The 22,345-nt window shown below is 44.9% G+C and overlaps 1 protein-coding gene across 4 annotated transcripts in view; it reads left to right on the plus strand.

Moving 5' to 3' along the window:
• The window catches only part of DAB1 (DAB adaptor protein 1), a 484,717-nt gene that overhangs the window by 215,107 nt on the left and 247,265 nt on the right, over positions 1-22,345 (plus strand). For 3 of the 4 annotated variants that reach the window (XM_065673261.1, XM_065673260.1, XM_065673259.1), the window contains exon 2: positions 17,142-17,213. The exons of the other annotated variant lie outside the window; for it this stretch is intronic. The gene's annotated coding sequence lies outside the window, so the exon portion shown is untranslated. The remainder of the gene's footprint in view (positions 1-17,141; positions 17,214-22,345) is intronic. 4 annotated transcript variants of the gene reach the window in all.

Raw genomic sequence — 22,345 nt, forward strand, 5'->3', positions numbered from 1 at the left:
ATAAGTCCATTGGATTTCAGTGTGAACTTTATAAAGGTGTTGCCTGCAGTAGGATGACATGCTGAGGCTTGAGTACAGCATGAGGCTGTACAGTATTTACAGCTATTTTCTTCCCTCTCTGGGTGCCAATAGCTGCCTTTTAGAGAAAACAGCTGGAAGAGCACTCCAGTAATCCTTTTAGAGCTTTTGGGATCTCTGTTTAAGTATTCTTTTTGCTGCTTCTCTCTTGAAGATGATTCCTCATGGTAGGATCTGTGTGATCCTTCAGCACTAGCATGCTATGTGTATAAAGCTATCACCCTGGGAGGTAAGTGTCCAGATCCCCATTGCCTGGAATCCGAAGATGGTCACATGAGGTGTTTTGTGATACTTCAGTTCTGATGCTTGCTCACACTGTGACACCATGAATGCATTTGTTCTGTAAAGACACAGCCTTTGGTTTAGTTTTGTTATATTGCCACATCTCTGGGTTTTGCTCTGATATTTATTGTTCACGTTCTTCTTTCCCCCATCCTGTTTTAGTTTGATGCAAGCATCTTAATGGAAAAGCAATTGCTTAGGGAAATATAATGCCTATCAACTGTCTGATCACGGCTATCCGTTTATGGAATTAAACTGAGACTGGATCAGTGAAAAGGCTTCACGAAGAAAATTTGCTTCATAAAATTCATCTTGCATATCATGACTCTCTTTGTCCATAGCATTCAGTAGCTCACTGTTCTTTGCCTGTAATTTTCTGCATAATAACAGTTAGCACTTGCATCTGCAAATCAATACACAGGCTTTAGCTCCTGACCACAGTGAAAGTTGTGTTATTGTATTAAACAATAACCATTACCTTTCATGGCTCGAACTGATCGTTGTGTTCTGTATTTCTGTCCAATTTGATGCCAGTCACCTCCTGAAGCTTTAACAAAAGGCAGAAATTCCCCTGGTGCTTCTGGCAATTACACGTTAGTCTTCGCAGAGGCGGAAGATTACTTGCTGATTCCTGTTTGCTGATTCCATTATGTAAACCCCAGTATATAATGGTTTGTTAATCCTTCGAAACAGCACAGCTAGAAATACTAGTTCAACACTCTATTTCGGTTCAATTAAAAACAACCCCAAACCAACAAATATGATGAATTCCACAGAGTCTCTTATAACCACTGGGGTTTTTAAGATGATCACTCTCAAGAAACTTATCACTGTGGGAGTTGGACTATGTGCTATGTGCTGAACTGCTTTCTTTTGGAGATATTAATTTTCCCTCCGTCGATTTGACGTGATATGCTCGCAGTCTGGCCAGGCAAGAGTAATAGTGGTGATGAAGACAGCTTGTGTTTTATTGTGCTCTAGAATAATTCCATTAAGATCTAGTGTCTTTCCTGAGATTAATTCCTGTTTTCTTTGCTGCATTTGTGATCTCTCAGCTGCCAGCTTCAGCCGCAGCCCTGTCCTGATGGAGAGCTGCGGGCTGTTCTCATGGAATCATATAAGAGAATCACAGAATGGTTTGGGTTGGAAGGGACCTCAAAGCTTATCCAGCTCCAACCCCTGCCACGGGCAGGGACCCCTTCCACTGGAGCAGCTTGCTCCAAGCCCCTGTGCCCAACCTGGCCTTGAACACTGCCAGGGATGGGGCAGCCACAGCTTCTCTGGGCACCCTGTGCCAGCGCCTCAGCACCCTCACAGGGAAGAGCTTCTGCCTAAGAGCTCAGCTCAGTCTCCCCTCTGGCAGGTTAAAGCCATTCCCCTTGTCCTGTCCCTACAGGCCCTTGTCCCAAGCCCCTTTCCAGGTTCCCTGCAGCCCCTTTAGGCACTGGAGCTGCTCTCAGGTCTCCCCTTCAGGAGCCTTCTCTTCTCCACGCTGCCCCAGCCCAGCTCTCTTAGCCTGGCTCCGGAGCAGAGCTGCTCCAGCCCTCACAGCATCACTATAGTCTCCTCTACACTCACTCCAACAGCTCCACGTCCCTTCTTGCGTTGAGCCCCTTTATAGGCACTATTAAAGTCACGCTTAACACTCTCCTTTGGTCGCACCTCAGCCTTGCTTGCAGAAAATGCAGTGCTGTATAACACCGTGCTCTGAAATGGGATTAGGACTTGGAAAACAGAATGTGAGAAAAGGTTTGGCCACATCTTTGTACTTTGGAGCAAACTTCACCGTGCTAAGCTGAGGTCCGCATAGCTCGTACCCACATTAGTAGGTTGCCCTTTCCCTGCAGAGCTCACAGACTAATAGGCAAGGTGGAGGCTATGAGAGAGAGTGTGATACTCCATCTTCAGCAGATGGGGAAAAGAGGCACAAAGAGATTAAGCCCAAGGTCATAGAGGAAGTCTATGGCAGGAACAGGAATTGAATTCAGCTCTCCCGGGTCTTCGTCCAGTGCCTTAATCACAAAACCCGCCTTTGCCTCTGTGCTTTTCTATTATTTAATCAGCTGGGAAAAAAAAATGCAAATTGATTTAATTAAAGGAGAGTGCAAATTTCTGATTTCAGCCTGGATTCGGTCTATGGTTATGGAAATTTTGAAGGCTGGAGAACAAACATCTGTAATTTCTTTTCCCGACAGATGTGTTTTCATTTACACAGCTGTGCAGAAATGCTATTTATGTATTTAGTGACGTGTAATTTTAGCCTAGAAACAGAGCTTATGTTGGACTCCTCAGAGGTGGCATTTTCTGGCTTGCAGGATAATCTTCTTTCTGGCAAAAAAGTCGGTCATGTTTCTTCCCACAGACATGGTTTCTTCCTTTAAAGTGTCTCTCAAAATCATTTTATACTCGATGAAGCAAATCCTCCAAAGGCTTCATTATTCTGATGGTAGCATCATCTGATTGAATATTTCCATCATAATGTCCTTTGGAGGATTTCAGCAGTTTCCACTCGGGATTTTGGAAGCTTGGATTCACGTGTGTTCCCGAGGTTTTGAGGAACTGGTGTAGGAGATTTAGATCATTTCAGATGCACAGAGTTCACTGGGGAGGTAGATGTTAATGTTTACTCTGGCTGTTGTTTCGAATACATTAGATTGCATCTTTCCAACATGGAAAACACGAATGCGGCTTCCTTAGGTCCTGCTCAGCAAAGCATTTAAGCATGTGCTTATTTTCAAGCACATGAGCGTTTGAGCATGTTCTTGCCACGCATTATTAGTAAATCACTGAGGTTAATGCAGTTAAGTGTCACTTGTCAGATTCCACTGCTCAGGACATCATCAAGAAAGCCCACTGACCTCATAGCAGCCTTCTATTATCTGAAGGGGGGGGTATAGGGATGCTGGGGATGGACTATTCATTAGGGACTGTAGTGATAGGACAAGGGGTAACGGGTTCAAACTTAAACAGGGGAAGTTTAGATTGGATCTAAGGAGGAAATTCTTTCCTGTTAGGGTGGTGAGGCACTGGAATGGGTTGCCCAGGGAGGTTGTGAATGCTCCATCCCTGGCAGTGTGCAAGGCCAGGTTGGACAAAGCCTTGGGTGAGATGGTTTAGTGTGAGGTGTCCCTGCCCATGGCAGGGGGGTTGGAACTAGATGATTTTGTGGTCCTTTCTAACCTGAGCTATTCTGTGATGCCAGAAAAGCATTTTGTGGTGCATGCTGCCTGAGATGCTCCTCGTGAGTGCTCTACACCACAGTCCTCGTATTTTGGTTTCATTCCCCTTGTATTGCCATGTCATGCAGAAGCTGTGGTCCCCCAGTGATGCAGGCGCTTGGGATAGGCTTCATTTCTATGCACAGCAGCTGCCTTGTCAGGCTGAATAGGGCTGTGTGTGTGCTTTATGGTTGGTGTTTTGCGAGTGTTGGTGAGATCAGGGGAGCTAAACAGCTCTTCTGCCTTCATCCTTGATGTTTCTTCCTCATTCACTGCGTGAATGGCTTTAGATGATTCTACAGAAATTCTGTGTGTGTTTGGATAATCTGGTTCCTATAAAGATGCCAGTTTTAGGGCTTTTTAAAAGGCTATGACAGCTCTTAGTATCTCACTGCCTCCTTTTCCCCCTTGTATTCCCTGGAGAACATCTGACAGATTTTGGCATGTGCCTTCGAAGGAGGAGCTCCTCAGGCTTACATTGCCACCTCTGAATTACCGTGTGGCTAAGGACTACTTGTTAAGATTGTTCTGCTTATTTCAGGCTCACATTGGGTTTTATGAACTTTAATGAACAGTAAGTAATAAATTTGCTGAAGAAATTGGGTTAGCCTGTGATTAACATTCAGAGTGATGCAGATGAGTGTACCAATGATGGGAACATGTGCTCACATCACGATGAAATGCAGATGAGAGGCCCTGGAGCAAGCCCAAGGATGTGGGCCAGCGCAGTTTCATCTCTGTCAGCTTTAATCTGATCTAAAGTGCGAATGCTACCGGCCTGCAGAAGGGATCTCAAACCCTGGGAAAGACCTAAATACAACTTTTTGTTTTCTATTATGGGGTACTAAAATGTTTCTTTACAATCAAAGCTCCACAATGTAAAAGCTCAAGACGCTATGTTAAAAACAGTATTTCTAGCGGTAGGGAAGAGGGGGGGAGAGACGGTTGGAAGATGCCTCTTGATTTAGTTTAGCTTTTATAACACGCTGCTTTACTGAGCAGTCATTTTAGTCAATTGAAACCCAGCTGAGCCTCATCGTCTTATGACAGTGCATTTGTACAGAACAGAGGGGGACAAAAAGCCGCCGCCACCCCCACCCCCCCTTTTAAATGAAGTGCAAAGTAATGCTGGAAAAGGAAAGAATAAATCAATTTTAAGTGGTAATCTATGAAGTTGGACAGAAAATGATGAGAAATGAAGCAACTGGTCATAGGAAATTGACCTTGAAAATGGTGTTTATCTTGCGGACGCAGCGGCAGAGCCCTGCTGCTGCTGCTCCAGGCCGGTGGCTGAGGGGGGGGAATTTAAATCAGAGTTTCTTTGCTTTGAATCTCAGTTGGGTTTTGGGGGAGTTTCTTTAAAGACTGTGCTCTCTGGCAGTTATTCCAGTGGTGCTGCTTGACAGCATCTGGCAGACAGGATTTATTCCTTTGTGGCACTCTCATACTTCACTCTGTTGCATGAAGGGCTGTGTCTGTTTGGGAGTGGTAGTAGCCAGGGTCCAAAGAATAGCCACACAGTGTAATAGATACAAGTGCTAGGAGAAGAGATGCTGTTTTTACCTGACTTTTAATTTCCATACAAATAAACACATTAAAGCGAGTAAAAGGACAGATGAGTAATACATGTCACCTCTGCTATTTTAAACTGTGACACCTACTTACACCAGAAGGATGGCTATTGCTGTGTTTTTATATATATATCTTATATATATCTTCATTTACAATAAAGGTACAGAAGGCAGTGGGAGGTGGGATATATTCACTGAAATTCCTCTAGCAGAAAACAATTGTGTCTTCCCAGGGCAGATGGTCAGATTAACTTCATATTAACTAAATGCTTTTTGGTTCAATTGATGATGCTCTTGTTCTGCCTTTTTAGCATCAGCTGTGTCCGTGAGTTCACCTTACTGAAACATTAGAAATCTTTGCGTCAGTTCTAATCTGAACCATGTAAGTGAGCTATCTGGTTTGCTCAGCTGGTTAATACAATCACTGACTTCCTTTGCCAGTGCAGATTCTCTTTCAGCATATGTCAGGTAGCAAGCACAGGCAGGATGGTCACTGGGGCTGCCCAGGTCTAAGTGAGAGCATGTCAAAGCCCTCGAGTGCCTGATGTTGTGGCTGGTGACTTGTCGTGTACTTTGACTTATACTTGAGTTTCTAAGAAGCCTGAGGAATTGCTGAAATTGGCCATTAAAAGATGCGGTCTGGGCAATATCTACAAGTAGCAGTTGTTTCTGCTTGCATGGCCAGCATCCCCTAGCTCTGTGTAAGTAAGGGCTTATTTTCCTACATGGGGCTATGCGGGGTTTGGAGATGCTCCAGCTCAGAGCTGACAGCACTTATGTTGACTGCAAGCATCTCCCGATCCAGTTTGGTCCACATGTGTCTAACAAGATAGTATCTGGGATGAGCGTCTAAAGGAGGTGAAGGGAAACAAAGGGAGAGAGGTGGGAAGCGGGGATGTGATGGTGCTCACCAGCCAGGGTGCCCCACTCGCAGCAGATCTCCATGGACAACTCATACTGATCAAGCACCGGTGACATTCGTGTTGGTTGTGTTATTACAGAGCTTGTGTTCTGATGGAAAACTAATAACTAATAAATCTAAGCAATGTTTCCAGACTTGGGAATTTGGAAGCAAGCCTTCTCCAGATACTTAAAATTCAGCAAGGTTTTTTTTGTCCTGGGTCTTGAGATGTTAATAACTTTGACTAATTGTCAACACCACCAATTACTATGACTGATACCTTATCATTTCCCACAATGAGCAATGCTAATTAAAATTGATTGTGCTGCTGTTCTGGCGCAGCAGCAAGTTTCCTTTTCATTTTTTGTTTAAACATGAGCTTATTGTGCCGATTTGGTGAATTAAATAAGGAAAGCTCATTATTCTGCTGTTTATTTTTGAGCAGGGTTTTTTTTCCGCCACATTGGAAGCCTGCTACAAGTGTCAAAGAAATAGAAGAGCTTGAATTGAGTTTTATTTCTGGAGTACCAAAACACACCTAATAATAATACTTGGAACTTTCGTGCCACAGTGCTTTTTTACATGATCACATTTCTGTACGAACATAACTACTCCTATTATCTCTGTAAGGTGGGTAAACACTATTACTTCTGTTTCCCAGCTATTGAAGCTGAGACGCAGGAGCTTTGATTCTCTTAATAGCAGTGCACTTCAAGCTATTCACTTCGATTAGATCAGAGATCTCTGGCTTGCAGCAGTGTGAGCTGGTTGAGTTACGATTTGCAACATTGGCTTGCTTCAGTTCTATGCAAACTTGGCTTTTTGTTGCTCACTTTCCTTTAAAGTATGATCAATTATTTCTCCCAAAGGGAGGATGCAGATTTCCTTGCTGCTGGCTTGCCCTGTGCTGGCTCCTGCCAGGAAACCTTGATTCCACACTTGCAGGGCGCAGCCATGCAGGAGGGCTGGAGCTGTGCAGCCTCGTGTCCTCCTTTTTTGCAGTCTTTGCTTCATCAGCAGAATCTTCTCCTGTCAGGGAGAGCTGTTCTTTATCAGGAGGAAGCTGCTTGTGGGGAGGAGAGGCTGCTAGATTATAGTGTAGGACAGTACTCTGAAACTCAGTAGTTTTTGTGTGTGTGTATACATATAGATATATATGTGCTGTGCAGTGCTGCAGTCTGAACTCAGCTGTGGTTTTCTGTGAACATGTCCATGGGAAATGTTTATGGGCTAGGTTATCAATGGAAGATGTACCTGTTATCTTAGCTATTCTGCTGGTATCCTCTTTTTAAGTGGCTGATTGCAGTTAATAGCACAAGTCTATGACCTTACCCTGTTGGAGATTGATTTAGTCTGAACAATTGATTCCTTCCGTGAGCAATATGTAATAAGTTAATATGTAATGGATATAAATGCATTGAATTGCCTGAGATACTCCTTACTTCCTCCTACTTAGTCTGTAAAATCAGCCAACTACTTCATGGTAGTGATTATAAATAAAAGTCTTTTATATGTTGCACTTTGTCGTAAACAAGATCTGCCAAAGGTCTTGAGAGAAAGGGAGCCCATGTTTCTGTATGGTATCTTGTATGAGCAGCATAGAGGAGTATGTCAATCAGAAAACTGGTTTTCATCTATTGGGAAAAACCATTCAAATACCTGGCACTTGAAAGCAAGACAGAAATATTTCTAACACAGAAACACCAATAGCAAAAATCATACCTGAAAAGTAAATATTTCAGTCCTGAACACCACTTCTTGATTATTTACAGCTACATGAGTTTCCTTTGAGCATTGATTTCTTCTGATCTTGATAGGAGCTAGGAGCAACCTTGTAAATCTGTAGAGTTCTTTATGCCATAGTGTAAATGGTTCTTGCTGCTAAAAGGAGGATGTCCTGCCCTCTTCGGTCAGCTGTCCTGCTGCCCCAGTAGTGTTCACAGGGACCTAGTTAAAGTGAAAATGTGGCTGAAAAGTAATATAACAAGCAATGATTAAAAAGAAATGGTTTTGGCAGTCACCGGCTGCTGGATGTGGGGTTTCTGCATGGTTATGTGAAAGCCAAGGTGGCACGAGGCAGCAGGTTCTTGGGGCAAGCCCACCTCCACCGCAGCAGCATGGAGTGATGCTCAGTTAGGCTGACCCCGCAAGCAAGGCTTCATGCTGTCTCTCTAATGGTGCTCTCCTGAGCATTTCACCTGGGTTAATTTGTTGGAAAAGTGCTGGAGATGGTGCTGGGGAAGTGCAGGGTGTTCTGACTGGACGTCAGCGCTCTTACAGCAAGAGAGCTCTGGTACATGTTCAGCCGACACGCACTGATGGCACCATTATCAAGGAGTTAGCGTGTTGCCATTAGCACGTGAAGCTGTGAAATAACATGCCAAGTGTGTCGTCTTGAAGCACATTGGACCTAATTCTCCTCTCATCTGTACTGATGCCTCTCCATGGAATACACTGAAGTAGCTCATGATTTACACTGTAGAAAATCAGAGAGGAATCATGGATGACTGACTTCCTTAGTGTAACAGGCTGTACGCGGAGGCAGAAGTTTTTGCTTTCTCCTCTATTTCCCAATGTCCCTTGGAGTTTTGTTGGGAAAAGTCAGTTATGAAAATCAAGGGGGTGGGGGGGAGGAAATGTCATTTGGGTTGTGATTTGCTGTTAATTAAACTTTAGTGTGACACATCCTATATGTCAGGGGATTCCTGATTCTCATCTCAGTGGCCTGGTAGAACAGAGGAGCATCTCCATCGAGATCAATGCTCATTATTATTTTCCTCATTATCATCATGATTCTCATCAGTATTTGTTCTACAACACTGGCTGTGGAACAGAAGCGTAGGCAGAGATGACCCTTGCCCATTCCTGTTCAAAGCCTTTCGTTTTTAACAGGTGAGAGACACAAAAAGGCTGCGGAGGGGAAAACGACAGTGAACTCGTGACAGAAAATTAGATCCAACTACTCAAAAGTCAAAATCGGCCTTTCTTTCCACTGCAAATGACATGATGAGATAATCAGTTTTCATTATTTTCATCAGAGTAGTAGCACTTGCACACAGTTTGAAACCCACAGTGCACAAGATGGTGATGGATATTATCAGACAGGTTTTAGCTGCACGAAGCTCACACATCTGTGCAAGAGAGGGACTCAGTAGTAGATGGGAATGAAGTCTGCCCAAATAACAGACAAGGCAGAGAGGGAGAGTGGTTAAATTTGGTAAATGGTCCCTGGAAAGAGATGCTCTGGCCTGGAAGTGAAGGTCTGCAGCCTTGACATGTTCACTTCTGGTACACTACATAGGATTTTGAGAACTGCTCTTTCACCTCAGTTGCAAGAGTGTGACTGTAGGGGAAAATGCTCCTTTTACAGTTTCAGGCCTGAACCATGGCTTTAGGGTGGCACTATAGGTGACAGGGAGCCCAGTCTTGCCTAGCAGTAGCAGTGGGTTGACACAAGGATGCGGGTGGCTTGGCCTTGGAGAAGAAGCAACAGAAGCAAGATTAAACTCTTGCTCAGTGTCTCATTTACGCTGACATGTACATGTGGGAGACCTCAAACACAGCGAGCATTTGAAGATCTGACCACCTTGGTTTGCTGGTTGACCTCTTGTAAAACCTGCGAAAAGGACCACAGAAAAAGAGAGGTGTCCTTTGACTTAGGGACCTGGACCTTTCTGCTTAAAGTGTTTAATTTCCTCTGGATGATCTGGAACAGAGAGGACTCTTGCCAACCTGACAGCTTATTTCTACTGATCCGAGATGTAGGAGGAGGTGTGTGATGTCATGTTCTGACAAGCTACTGATGATCCCACCACCAGCCCGTCAGTGCTGGTAGTTTCTCTTTCTGCTGATAGAAAGTCATCTGAGGTCAGGAAGTGGATGGAGGTGTTAAGGCTTTCACATGGAACTGGTGGGATACAAGCAATTTGAAGTTGTAGGCTGCACCACGGGAAAGCTGCAGCTCTCCCTTTGGGGAAAACCACAGCTCAAAATATGACATCTATTGAAAGCCTTGGGGTTCAGGAGCAGATCAAAACTAGTCAGGATCTGCCTTGCTCCCAGCCTGATGAAAGGGGTGTTAATCTTGCTGCTCATAAAGAATTCAAGATTATAAATGTGTGAGCCGCAGCCTGGAAGATTAGAAGAACACTTAAATAAATGATAGAGGCTGGATTGACAGAAAGGGTGTCATGCTGGGATCAACTTTTCTCTCTTCCACACTAGCCAGTTCCCAGCCCCCATAGTTTAAAGTTACGGAGGAGCACTGTTCTGATAGAGGTTATCAGGATCCTGCCTATGGCCGATGTCCAGTGGTCCCTGTCATGCCATCTGCAGGTCCTGTACAATGCACTTATCACTCTGTGGGATGCTGGTTTGACAGCAAGCTCCTCCAAATAAACTCTTGGAGAGAAAGGCATGCCTGCCAGGGAATGGACAAGTGTGGTGGGTTGACCTTAGCTAGCTGCTCAAAGGTCCATCCAGCTGCTCTCGCCCCTCCTCCTTAGCAGGATGGAGGGACAAAAATGTGATGGAGGAGCTCATAGGTTGATAAAGACATCACTTACCAGTTACTGTTATGGGGGAAAGCTAATTTGTGGGCACTTAAAAATCGAGTAGGATAGTGAGAAACAAAGACAAAAACTTAACATCTTTTCCCCACTTCTTCCCAGGCTGAAATCCACTCCTTTATTCCCAACTCCTTTACCTCCTCCTACCCCAGCAGCATAGGGTGGGAGGGAATGGGTGGTTGTGGTTATTCTCTAACAGCCCCTCTCTGCCACTTCTTCCTCCTCACACATTTTCCCTGCCCCGCTGTGCACCCATCCTTCAGGATAAACCTTCTCCAGTGTGGGGTCTCCAGTATGGATATCTGTTCTGGGCTGATCCTCCCCTTGAGCTGCAGGGTAATACCTGCTCCAGTATGTTGTAGGAAATTTCCCCCCATGACCGGAGGCACCAGAGCTCCCCTGTCCAGCAGGAAGCAGCTTCTGCTTGCAGGGCATTGTGGCTGGCAGTGTCGGGGACCCACGCATGGGGTCCCCAAATCTGTTGTTTGTGCATCCACGACGTAAAGAGGTGATTTGATGTGTTCTCCTGGCCATTCCAACACACCACCTGTGCCTTCTGCCTGTTGTTATAGCTTTGGTCTCCCCTTCTGGGAGCAGCATTAAGTTGCAAGCGTTTCATTAGGTAATCTTTTATTTTGGTTTAAATGCTCACATAAAGGTTTAGCTATATTTGAGAATATTATAGAATCATATCGTAGAATCACAGAATGGTTGGGGTTGGAAGGGGGCTTCTAATATCTTAGATAATAGCCTTGGTTTATAAAGCAAAGGATGATGCTGATTTATTGCAGGAAACAAACAGAATACTGGGGTTTTTTCTTCTGCCGAAGATATCATTGCAAGGCATAGAATTAATGCATCACTCAGAAAACCAAACCAAATCCACTGAATTTACTCCTCTTCTTCCCCAAGTGTTGAGGATCTGCTCAGGTTCACCATCATGCTCATTTTTGCTGTGTTAGTGGCACTCGCCACATTGAACCCTGCACGTGCTTTCAAGGTTCCTCCAGGAATCTGGTTTGAGAAGATGCTCTGGTTGCACCAAAGTGCTTTGTGGGTCAGACTCTGGACGTGAACTCATGTCATAGTCAGTGCTTGCTGTGGGTAAGAAGGGGTTTGGGGCTGTTATGGACCCACAAAGGGTGGCAAGCTGCTCCCTCTCATGTGAGCATTATAACCTGGTGTGTGTGCGTAGCACATGGGTTAATGGGCTGTGGCTCAGCCTTGCTGGAAATTGCTTGTGACCGTAGCACTGCAGTGATGTTTGACCTCTCCTGGCCCTGAACCAGAGCAGTGTCCCCTTTGGGTGAGATCCCTGCTGCTCTTTGCAGCAAGCTACAACTCTAAACCTTTTTATGCACTTCAAATGGCTGCTGGGGAGAGGAGGCACAGAATAATTCCCTCTTGTGAAAACCCCTTTTATGGGGAGAGGTATATGTTAGCATTATGGATTTTCCCGATGTATTTTGTTGAAAGGCAGCATGGTTGCCAACGTGCATCTGTGTGTCCTAAGCAGCTGCTGGCGCACAGAGCTGGGTGTTGGGTTTGTGAATGGTAATTTGCCCCTCCAGAGCACGGCACAGCTAATGAGCACAGTCCCTCCGGTCATGGGATGCACACAGGCACTCATCAGAACATATCGCAAGCATCCTCTGCTGACCAGACTCATGGAAAAGCTGTATTTGATGCATGTTGCATGGTGCTCATTCTTAATTCTGAATCCATACAATTAGGGGTCAAAAATTATTACGTTTTTACCCATTAAGTCTAATGAGAAAATAATACCCAAGGAAAATATTGATTCCTACCTCAATTTCTCACTGTTATAAAATAGGGATTTTCATTGTTTCATTAGTTTGTCAATGCACTGCATGTACTGGAGTTGGCAGTACATCTTGTATGAACATCAGCTCTGCTATCCTGTTCCCTTCCCTTCCTTCCACTAAGACTTAGGTGTTTTTTTTCTTTCCCTTCCTGTGGGTGTTGTGGGATGTGTCTGCTCCATGGATAGAAAGGATAAAATGCCTTCTTGTGACACCAGAAAGAAAATGATCCAGGGAGTTACCGACCACTAAGTCTTTCATTTGTACCTGGTAAACGGGTTCAAATGATAAGCAAAAAAGAGAACATTTGGGAGATGCTGATAAAATCAGGCTTATCCAGTAGAAAGGTACTGAGGTGTATGGCTGGAAGTGATAGGAAAAGCCTAGGTTTGATGACCCAGCAGGTCACTTACAGTCTTTCACTCTTAATCTCTTAGAAGTCTTTGAACTTGTCAATAAGAAATGAAGAGAGAGGAACTGGCTTATCTCATTTATTTATGATATTGAAAGGTCTTTAGCAAGGTATCTCGTAGAAAGCAGTCAGACAAGGTAGGCGTGTGACAGGGAGAAATACAGTCGTGACTCAAAACCTGAAGCTGAAGATTAGGTATAACCAGGCAGCTTTCGCCATTGCAGAGGGTTAAACCAGGGGTTCCTTCAGTGTTCCGAAGTCCTCCATGAGGTCTTTGATCTGGGATGGAGATGGGGTGGAAGGGTAGCTAGGTTTGTGGATAGCGAAAAGCTGCCGAGGTCATTCAAGTCCAGGGAAGGCAGTGAGGAAACTGGAGCAACCTAAACGAGCCAATAAACACAATGACATAACACGTTCAGTGTTAATGTACGGCTTTTCCCCACCCTGTATTTGCTGTGGTCAAACCACAAATAAACCAGTGTTCAGTTCTGCAGTCCGTGCAGGAGAACGTCCTGGTGGGGCTGCTAATGGGGAAGAGATGACCTCTCTATGATAACCTCCCCAGGAGGGTCTGCTTTTCAGGAGGATCTGTGCCAGTGACTCCAGACTCTGGTTAATGATGCTTTGTCAGAAGTACAGAAGGCTCAGAGAAACACATACTCAGTATTGTCGAAAACCCCAGCAATGGTACTCGGCATCAGAGTACTCCTGTTAGTGAAGGAGCCCAAATTAAGAGGCTTCACATATCAGTATGAGCAATTTCCCAAATCACTACTGGGATTTCAGTTAGATTTTCTCCCTCCTTTAGACATTGCATCTTGTTTCTTTTAAATAGCTGTGTCTCTTTGTCCTAAACAGGAATCTTGAATCAGAGTTAGAAACAGGTGATTTTGCTTTGCCTGCTGCTCTGTTATACCTGGGTGTGTTCCCTGCACCACTGATTTAGACCACTGTACCTTCAAATTGATGGAGCCTCCTGCCTTCCCTTCCTTCTCTTCCCTTCTCATCTCTTTGCCTTTCCCCACTACTGTTCAAGCTGGAAAAGAGCCACTACATGTCCCTTTCAAATGCGGGGACTGAAGTCCTCAATGTTGCTAATTAGCAGCAAGAGACTTTTAAGGAATTGCAACGTTGCGTTGTTATGATTTGGGAAACAAAAGCTGAATAAGAACTGTAACGCTTAACTATGGAATTGCACTTTATTTCTCTCTAATACAGGCTAAGCTGCCTTACAGCAATCTTTTTAAATGTAATGATTGAGACTATTATAGGAAATACTATACAAAGCAACATATTTTTTTTGCAGCCTAAATAATAAGTAGGGCAAGGTTTTAAATGAGGCTAGAGTAATGAATGCTGTACAGTAATTTTGATGATAAATTTCCCCGGAGGATAAAGTGGAAGAACAGAAGCAGGCTGTATTTAATCACGCAAAGTTAAAGGAATGCAGACCAACAAATATTTATAGAGATGTACAGCATTTCTAACCTTTTCTGAGCCATTCTTGCCCCTTTTCACCTGAGAAACATGGCAAAAATTGGTGAGTAATAATTATGAGGAGGAACTGATCACATAGGGTCAAGTGTTTCTTTTGATGCGGTGCACAGAATTTCCTGCTTCCTTGCAGGCTGGAGGACTCGAACAATAAGACGTTTGTTTTTCACAGCTATTTCATTCATCAGTGAGTCTGAAAAGCTTGCTTTGAGCAGATAGATGACATATTCTGCAGCTGCTCTTCACCTGGTATTGACCCAAGGAGATGTGTCCCCACCGTAAGAGCAGAGCACTGTGCAGAGACACTAATTCTGCTCCCAAAAGCAACATCTTAGAATCCCAGACCAGTTTGTGTTGGAAGAGACCTTAAAGCTCATCCAGTTCCAACCCCTGCCATGGGCAGGGACAGCTTCCACTAGAGCAGCTTGCTCCAAGCCCCTGTGTCCAGCCTGGCCTTGAACACTGCGGGTTCACATACTGAGCAGGCTCACAGTCTTTACCCTGTGCTCCATCACTAGGTGTAGATGTGCTCTTCTGATGCCTGTACCAAAGGCCATCATCCTCAAAGGTGATGCTTCTCGGCTGTGGTTTAATCTAGTCTTTGCTGTTTGTCTTGAGGAGGCAAGCACAGCTTCAGAAACTAACAGACAGTAAAAAAGTCGCTTCTAACATTTGGCTTAGCATGTTCCTGGTGCTTTTGCACAGATGCGCGTGTTTGTGATAGCATTAGGCGATCATTCCATAAAGCATAGGGTTTGCTTGCTTTGTGGGGGCTTTTTGGGTTTTAATAACTGTTCAAAGTAGGGTATTTCAGCAGACTTTAGCTCAACTTAAAACAGTATTCACGCCGCGGAGGCAAAACCTCGAAGATTTCTTTTCTGCTCATCAATACTTAAAGTGTATATTGATTTCCAATTTAGGTGTTAACTTTTTAGCTCTTAGAAATGCTCTTGATATCAATTTTCACCTTGCGTGATGTTCATTACGAGCGCTACGATTGCGAGTGAGCTAGAATCTCATCTGGCGAGACGATTAGTTCGAGTGACTTCAAGATTGCAACGTGCGAAGATTTACTTGTCTTGTCTAAGCATCATGGTAGCATGAAATATCGGCTTTTAAGGCAGTGACCTGAGAAATGCTTTTATTCTAGCCTGGCACAGGCTTCCTCTACTGTTTCTCAGTCTGTGTAGCCCGTCCCTGAAATGATATAATAAACTAATTAATAGCGCTGTTTATTACATTCATGTTGTATTCGCATAATAACTCATAGAAAATGAGCCTGAGGTCCACAGCTCCCGTTGCTGGGTGGCTGGCCTTTATTTAAGCAGTAAGACACACATGACAAGCAGTGCATCCCCATGCGATTATGCCTCCTGTAGTGTTAGGAGGCACAAGGTCAAAAGGCTCAGTGGCTTTAACTACCTGAGAAGTGCCATGTAATCCCCTGCAAATGGGCTGTCTACAATGTGTTATTGCTGTATCAGAATAATTTCTTCTTAAAGGCAGTCCCCTGAATTACCTCTGTAATTGGCACAGGTATGATGTCACTGACTGCCAATCAGAAATCTTCTTTGTCTTGGATTTTAACACCTTCCTTTCAAGTTCAGGTCATCTGAATAAATGGATTTTGTTAATGGTGTTTTCTCCTTTTTGTGCTCTGAGTCCCATCTGCTTGGTTTTAGCAAGGAAAGCCCTGTTTGTGCTTTCCTCGCCCTGCAGTAGCTTTTGTAGCATCATCAGGCACTGAATAGTGACTGCAAAGTCTTGGTAGAGCTGGTGACACACAGGCCATGGCCTGACTTGTAGTGCCTAGAATGTCATTTAGACTCAGGAGCTCAAGGAAGTAAGGGGAGGGTGGAGGACAGCAAGGTAAGCACTTCAGGATGCAGGAGCCATGGCCAGGATTTCAAAATCGCTGTGTAGCCATCAAATGCTTTCAGCCTAGCTGTGTCTCTTCCTTTTTATTGGCAAACGTAACCCCCAAATGATAAAATCATCCTGATTTACAGTTCTTGTTGATAAAATCAGTACACATAGGTCACAGCTTTACTAGCCTGAGCAAATGAGGAGCAGGCCACAAGAAGGATACTATTTATCTTAGTGATACTGAGAGGACTGTAGGCAGTTGGTATGTTTTTTGGAAGGGGGATATGAGGGGCCCCAGATGGGGGGATTTTTTCTCTCTGCTTTTAAGCCCCAGCAGAAGATACGGTAAAGGCAAAGGTAAAGACAAGGTAAAAAGCTCCCTGAAGTTCCTTGGCTTGTTTCACTGTCTTCCAGCCAGCAGTGGTTCCTTTGGCATGGGATTAAAAAGCCTGCACTGAATCCCGTGGTCAGTCCCAGAGGATGTTTTTCCTTTGGGAAAATGGGAGTAGATGCCAGAGGTCATAAATCACCTGCATCTCATGTCTGCCAGTGGGTGGGATGAGAGCATCTGGGCAGGGGAAGGTGTGAAACCCACTGGTTGAGGGGTGCTGTGAAAGTGGCTCCTTAGGTTTTGGGGACAAAGTGAGAGGAATCATCATCCTGTTAGAGGGCAAAAACTTAACAAATCGTTTGAAAGGCTTAAAATAAATCCATCTCCATAACCTGACTGCAGTGCTTTTTTCCTTAGATGTGTTATAGAGGTAATGATACCTCCTCCGTGAACTCAATTAACCTTCCGCAGCCTTCCGTGTGACAGGGAATCCTAAATCTTCCTCTTTATGCATGTGTGCAGGATTTGAAGCTGCTCTGAACTTAGCATTAAGAAATGGCATTTCCTAATTAGTGCCCATTTATTTGTTTTTTACAGTGAGAAAGATATGGTGGCTGTGAGTGGGATCTAGTGCTCATGGTTGAGAAGAGCTGTTCACAAAGGAGCGAGGTACCTTTATTATTGTTGTTGTTGCAAACCTGTTGCTGTGTGTGTGCCTTTTGGGTTTCCATTGTTCAGTGATTGTTATAAGATGATATTAAGGAATTTCTTTGTTTCTCTGTGTTGTTTTGTACGAATGGGCATCCATTGCCTTTAAGAACTGTGCCTCTCCTCTGTGTGAGACCTGCTGTGTTTTTGAGTTTCCTTCCGAAGTGCTATGGGAAAAAGGACAAGAAGAAAAACCTGTGTACCACAACTCAGTTTCCCTACTCATCTTACCTTTGCTCTGTGATACATCCTAGTAGGTGCATATTGACTCAGTAATGTTCACTCCTGCCTCGCTTCCGAGACCTTTGCGTGAACACAGGCTGTACAGAGCAAACGTTTCACCTGGGAGGGAGGATGTCAGCGATAAATGAGAAAACAAGAGAAATGGATGATCCGCTATAATGCATACCCTATAATATAATCATTGTTGTTTGATAAGAGACACTCTTGCAACTCTCAGCGCCCTGCTAGGTATGTCTGGATTTATTATTCAGAAAGGCACAATCAAATCTCTTCATTCAGTTGACAAATGGGAGCTATTCAATTCAGTATCTGCCTCTTATTTATAGCATATAGTGGGGTGATTTATATGCTAGCTCCACATCTTCCAAAACAGTTTTAATTAGCAGCACTGGCTATTAGAATGAGAGTTCTGCAGCTTCGCTGTCATACACATCCCCTTCAGACTGAATAGAAATCTTGCTCTTTGCCAGGCAATGCTTCTCTATTTATCTCTTTTGGTAACGGTAGCAAGAACCTAAGCTACTAAAGCAAGTGCTTTATTAGCTCAGAGGATGCATTTGTGTTTCCAGCTCCAAGGGGGAAGATGGGGGAAGTTGAAGAAGGTAATGCTGTGCTTTGGGGAAACAGGGCAATCCTTGGGGCATTAGCACTGACATCACACAGAGCCTGCCGATGCCTTAAGTGACTTTGGTTTTGAGACCAAAGTAAGTGTCAAAGATGCCAAGTCCAGCTGCTCAGGCTGCGTGCATGGATGGTCCTGGATCCTGCTCTGCTCGGAGAAGGATGGATTGGAATGCTTCTCGCAGCATGTCCTGTGGTTAGAGCACTCACATGATTTTTCCTTTGTGCATTGTCTGATGGTGTAAGTAAGCATTTCCCCCAGCTGTTCCCTGATCAGGAGAGCTGCTCTGGCTTGTGGTCTAATTGGTACCCCTGAGGTACAGACCAGCACACAGCACGGCACAGAGGTGAATTCAGTAAAGGCACTAGTTTGAGTCCCTATTATTTAAACGCATCTGGTAGGAATGTGATTCCTTTGAGACCTCTGCCTATCTGTCAAACCTGAGATCAGCCAACAGGTTCAAAAGTTATTTAGGGAAGCAGTGACTGACAGTACAATTGCATGTCTCTTGTTTTTTTTTTTTCCTGAGAAACCAGGCAAAAAAAGCGCAGGAAACATAAAGAGTTATTTTTGTGCTTTATGCAGCGTGTGTAGCATGCAGAATGGTCTGTTGTTATGCTTCCACTGATCATTTTTTGACATGAGCAATGCAGTCATTCTGTCTTCACATCAAGGAAGCCTTTGTACTACTTGTCACCAGCGCGCAGCGTCTCTGTATACGTGTAAACTCGATGTTTGCTGCATCCCCTCATCAACGCTGCTGCTGCCTGCGGGTGCTGCTAAATCTTTGGGTGTTTTACAGCAGTGTGCTGTCAGTGGCATTTATTGTGGAGAGCAAGAAAACCTTAGAAAATCTTAAATTTGGGGTGGATAATAACATCAAAATGAGCACTGGACCTGGTCGCAGATGCTCGGTGTCTCTATGTGTCCTTCCCCTGGAGGAAGGATGCAAGCCACAACTGAGAGAGAGGAGGCTGAGTGAAGTTCATTGCTATACTTTTGTAGTTCAACGCTGTACATTTGTGCTTAGGAGGACTGATGGGAAAATGTGGCAATAGGAGATGAGGGCACAAGAAATCCTCCTACAAACAAGCCTGCAATGAATGTGGTCAGAAGGAAGGGTAAGTGGGGTGGGGAATAGTAGGGAATGGAGATGGTTCCTGCAGTTTGCAGCTGGGTTTGGCCTGGAGAAGAGAAGGTTCTGGGGGAGACCTCAGCAGCTCCAGTGCCTAAAGGAGCTGCAGGAAACCTGGAGAGGGGCTTTGGACAAGGGCCTGTAGGGACAGGCCAAGGGGAATGGCTTTAACCTGCCCGAGGGGAGACTGAGCTGAGCTCTTAGGCAGAAGCTCTTCCCTGGGAGGGTGCTGAGGCGCTGGCGCAGGGTGCCCAGAGCAGCTGTGGCTGCCCCATCCCTGGCAGTGCTCAAGGCCAGGTTGGACACAGGGGCTTGGAGCAAGCTGCTCCAGTGGAAGGGGTCCCTGCCCATGGCAGGGGTTGGAACTGGATGAGCTTTGAGGTCCCTTCCAACCCAAACCATTCTAGGTTTCTGTGATAGTCTGATGGGTGCTGCAGCCAGGACAGCCCCACAGCCATGTGTAATTCACAAATTAATGCCTACACTGAGAAGAAGTCACAGTTCTCTCTGGCTGAACACAAGTTAGATTTTGATTTTTCATCTACAAATGTTCTGGTTGGGTATTTTTATTTCCTTTTCTGAGCATATTGATAAAGCACATTGCCTAAGGATGCTTACAAATTATTAACACACTTGGTCTTGTCTTCGAGCCAAGTGAATAGTATTCGGTAAGCTCTCTTTGGATATTACACTAAGTGCTTTTCTGCTGCAATTCTAATAGAGTGTAGGGCTGAATTTGATAGTGTTACCTATTAGTGATTAGAAAGTGAACGGCTTTCAGTGTGCTTGTACAGCACAATTGGCTTTGATTGATAGATTAGGCTTTGTGCATCTCATCAGTTTTAAATTTACCTTAAAGTAATGAGGTTTCCTGTTAGAATTCCTCCTTTCCCCAGCATTTTGAAAACATTTTGAAGGCATGAATTGGGGAGGAAAAGAAAGGGGAGAGAGAGCACTTTTGTTCATAAACACTTAAATTGTGCATTAGTCAGTGGTACAGGCTGAACTCTGCCGGAGGAAGGTCCTTTTAAATTAACAAAATATTAACATTGTAATTATTGAGCATGGATAATAGTTATGAATTATGGATCAGTCAGGTTAGCAAAGTCACAGCTGCCTAATAGAGAAAGGTATGATGGGAATGTGAGGGAAGATGATTGAGGATTCCCTCTTAATGTTTTCATATGCTCCTCTCAGTAAAGGACATTGCTGCTCCTTCTGCTGGTCCCAGAGTGCTGTGAAAGCCCACCGAGGGCTCATCCCTGCCTGAGGAACACCAGCTCTATGGGAGGATGGCATTTGTGCCACCGGAGCTTTTTGGTGTGCTGGCTCAGCTGGGAAGCCCGAGGTGCTGAGCTGTATTTGGCACTGTCACCATTTGTCACCACTGAAAAGTCCTGGTGTGCTCCAAGGCACAGCACCTCCAATGGGAATCACTGCTGCTTTTAAGCCTTGTCTTCCCTGAGGTGGCTGTGGAGGGTGGCAGCGATGCCGGGGTGGTTTAAGGACCATGGTTCTAACTTTGCTGATGACCCACTATCTCATCTTGAGAAAATAGCTTCCCGTCGCTGCCTCTCAGTTCCCCTGTCTGTAACGTGAAGATAACGTCATGTCATACATACCTCCGCAAAGGGGTTTGACAGCTATGAAGGAAAAGTGCAACTTCGAAGCATGCGGAGAATATCCTACTGCCAAGTGAATCCAACAGGCAAAGGATCCAACAGGGAATGCATCCAGGCAGTGCTCTCTCTACTAGGATATGTATTTTTTATTCTATGACTGGGGGTTGCTGTGGCAAGAGGTCCTGCCCTGTCCCTCTCCGTTTTGTCCTGCCCTGTCCCTCTCCATTTTATCCTGCCCCTGTCCCTCTCCATTTTATCCTGCCCTGTCCCTCTCCATTTTATAAGGGCAACTTGCTGGTGGTGCTAACCCGCATCTGCTGTTCCATCAGTTATTCAGTTTGTATGTGGGCAGCTCCTTACCCTTTCTTCAGCCACCTCTGTTCTCTCCAGGCAAAGCCTGGTTTGCTTTTACTTCATTTTTCAGAGGAGGGCTGTAATGTGTTGGAATTGTTTGCAATAAACTGTTGAGATTCAGTGACCTTTGTTAATCAGGAAGGGTTTGGTTTGTGTTTGAGGTCTGCAGGCAGAATTAATCATATGTAAACTGTTTGCTTTAAAAAGTCTCTTACTGAATTTGGGATTTCCCAGGTAGCCATCGAAAGGTCAGAGGCTGGAGGCAGGAGCTGTGAGCAGCTAGGAAGAGGGGAGCTGGAGAGCACCGTAGGAGGACAAACTGTCTCAGAGCAGCTTCAGAAGTAGGGAGGGTCCTGTGATAGCACAAGGTATTGGGAAGAGCCCAGCGTGCTTGAGAGACTGGCCTCAAGCAGGAAATTTAGAGTACTTAAAGGAACAATATACAAACCACCAGCACACTGTGATACCGTGCTCATACTTGCTTGCATATTGTGCTGTTTCAAAAGCAGGGTTTTGTGCTTTCAACAAGATCTTCCTTGGCCCTACAAGACTCTAAAGTCATATTGACCCTGCCGGTGTCAGCTGTCTGTGAAAGCAGTGTGTCCCTCCAAGTGTCCACCTAAACCTTCCCAGCACTGTGGTGCTGTAGCGAGGACCATCCAGACTCCTGTCTGGGTGAGAGCACAAGAGCTGTGCTGAGGAGGGAACTCCTGAGTCTCCGCAGGGACCAGAAAAGGCACTGTGGGCCTGTACGTGCTGCTTGATGTACTGGGGAAGAGGAGGTTAGAGGCAGTTTGTCTTTACAACTGTAAAACTGGGTGAACTGCATCAAGTTGCGTCAGCATCCTGAAGTATCAAAGGTGTAGGAGCAGAGGAAAGGTAGGGACTTTCTCGGTTATCCAGGTGTATGTCCTATACTTTTGTGTCACACTTTGGAAGTGGGTTTCCCAAGGAGTCTCATCCCAAGAAGCTCCCTGGGATGAAGCAAAGCTCTTGGTCATGTTGAGTAGTTCATGGTCAGAGCGGTGGAAGGTGGCTCCAAAGCTGGCAGTGCAGAGGCCCTGAGAGGAGAGAGAGGTTTTCCCCTGCAGTTGTGCTTTGTGTCATTGCTAAATAC

The sequence above is a fragment of the Lathamus discolor genome, chromosome 3, assembly GCF_037157495.1.
Source record: "Lathamus discolor isolate bLatDis1 chromosome 3, bLatDis1.hap1, whole genome shotgun sequence".
Taxonomy (NCBI): Eukaryota; Metazoa; Chordata; class Aves; order Psittaciformes; family Psittacidae; genus Lathamus; species Lathamus discolor.